This window comes from Priapulus caudatus, unplaced genomic scaffold (assembly GCF_000485595.1).
Source record: "Priapulus caudatus unplaced genomic scaffold, Priapulus_caudatus-5.0.1 Scaffold42, whole genome shotgun sequence".
NCBI classification, from domain to species: Eukaryota; Metazoa; Priapulida; class Priapulimorpha; order Priapulimorphida; family Priapulidae; genus Priapulus; species Priapulus caudatus.
Window position 1 is genome coordinate 708,628 of NW_014577103.1, and position 2,325 is coordinate 710,952.

General features: G+C 41.0%; 1 long non-coding RNA gene across 1 annotated transcript in view; it reads left to right on the forward strand.

Moving 5' to 3' along the window:
• Nucleotides 1-1,914: 1,914 nt before the first annotated feature.
• Nucleotides 1,915-2,325, forward strand: part of LOC106820668 — a 1,148-nt gene continuing 737 nt past the window's right edge. The window contains exon 1 of the long non-coding RNA XR_001395640.1: nucleotides 1,915-2,016. This is a non-coding gene — a long non-coding RNA (uncharacterized LOC106820668). The remainder of the gene's footprint in view (nucleotides 2,017-2,325) is intronic.

A 2,325-nucleotide genomic window follows, 5' to 3' on the forward strand; every position in this document is an offset into this window, starting at 1 on the left:
TTTTTGGCCCAATTTTACTAGTATCATAACATTATTCAGGTTGTCAGGCTGAACGGGGGGTTGCAATCCCCCCCCCACCCTCTAGATCCGGTACTGAGTTTACTGCGCATGCTCAGTTTAGCTTGTTACGTCACTCAGCAGACAGCAAGGTGAGTTTTATGTGACCCAAACAAGGCTATGCGCATGCGTATATCGAAATTTAACCCGCGTCTAGTCCCGGATTGTGCGCACACACAGTTTAGCGCAGGCCAACTTAGCATGCTTCGAAGCGGGCCTGGCCCACCTCCATTTGCGAGGCTAGCCTAGTCCGGACTAGCGCGTATTTAGCGCGTATCAAATTTGCAGTAAGTACGGGGTATATATGACCTCCGGCCTTATCCTGGGCCGTATAGGAGAGTGCTTCTGAAGATGATTGTGGAATGGAATAGACAAAGTTGGACTCAAACGGCAACGACATTGGAAATCACATTATTTACTTTTTAGATTAGATTAGAATAAGGACAGTTATAGAAGACAGTTCTAATAGACAGTTATAATAGACAGACAGTTCTAATAGACAGTTATATAGACAGTTACATAGAAGACAGTTATAATAGACGGTTATAGAAAGAAAAACTCGCATTTCTTTCATTGCATATATTCAAGAATAGTCGCAATAGAGATAGATGCTGTAGTTAAGGCTATTTCATATATCTGCTTACAATACTCATTCATAATTTAATAAAGCCCATTTAATTGTCTATGTATGTATGATATAAATGTCTCTATAACATATGTATTTGGTGTTTTGGGGACGAATTAGTGTCAAAACAGTATTCCAGTTCGTAGTTACAGTCTGCGCATGCGCGAACTTTGCCACGAATTCTTCCGGGTCAGGTTATTTGTGACAATATAGTTCGTATTTCGACCGCGCGCGTACGTGCGTGTGCACGTACACTTGCGTGCGTGCGTGCGTGCGTGCGTACGTGTGCACGTACACTTGCGTGCGTGCGTTCATGTGCACGTACACGTGCGTTGATTTTTATCACAAATGAAATGACCCGGTGACCTGTGACGTCACACAACCCCTTGGCTAACTACGAACTTGCTGATTGCCAAGGCACTATAATTGTAACCGAGCGTGTGTTCATTCGAGCTTGTTTGCCATCATTTGAGCTATTCAAAAATACCACCAAACTTTTTTCGAATCGCAAATTTATAAATTAATTACATGTATTAATGTATTTGAGTATACATATGGCACTAACTTTCAATATTTTGCACCGATAAGTGCACCGGTGACGAAGCTTTATAAAAATCAACGTAATATTAAATTCGAAGACTGGGGTAAGTATAGACTAGACCTGCTAATTTTTTACTTACTAATTTGCGCAGGCAGTCAGTCCAATCTATTGAGTAATACTATATATAGTTACCACGGCGATAAATCGAGTTTGACAATCTTCCCACGAGCTGACTCATGGTTCGCGGACGCACGGTTTTGATTGTTCACTAGCTGACTCGATCGTGTTTCGTGTGGAACGTGTTAAATTTAATTTTTCAATAAATTCGTGTTGCTGCTTTTGTGTACAAGATTATTTTAATGATTTTATGTGGCTGATTTGAGGCTCGTTGATTGATTGTGAAGATATCACATGGCAGAAGTTCCAGCATATATCTTGTTCACTTATAGGTAGACATTTACATGCACATATTATAAATATATGAGCTATATATTATCAGGAGTAGATAATAGGGAATTTCCTATTATCTACTCCTGATATTATATAGCAAATATAGCTCAGCGTCGTTTGCGCGCGCCGAATGCCCACCGTGCGCAGTGGCCTTTACACGTGTTTTTGTTATCTCGGCGCGTGACTGGCAATCGGCGCGACCGGTTATTCCCCCGCAACGGTTATTCCCCCGCAACGGTTATTCCCCGCAGAAAAATCGATGTTTACCCTAGGGTAGTTGAGCGAGTACGTTAGTTGAGCGAATATTGGAAAGGCGATTGAGAGTTGTGCAAAGTGCGAAGCGGTGAGTATACTGACTAGGACTTGTTTCTACTAAGCATAGTTCTATGACTATATTATGGCGTTCATTGCGTTTTTATTATTAAGTTACGGTGACATTGTACCCTTTGTACCTTGTACTTTGTACCTTGTACATTGTAAATATTCCGACACTTCCTAATGTTTCAACCGGTTACGTGCGTGAGACATCCCGTATTGGTACACGTCCGGTTGTGATAAAGTTGCCAAATTTGTTCATTGATACCCTGAAAACCAAAAGTCATTATCAAGAATAACTGTGAGTTAGTTTGTTTCTGCGATATAGACATTGTAT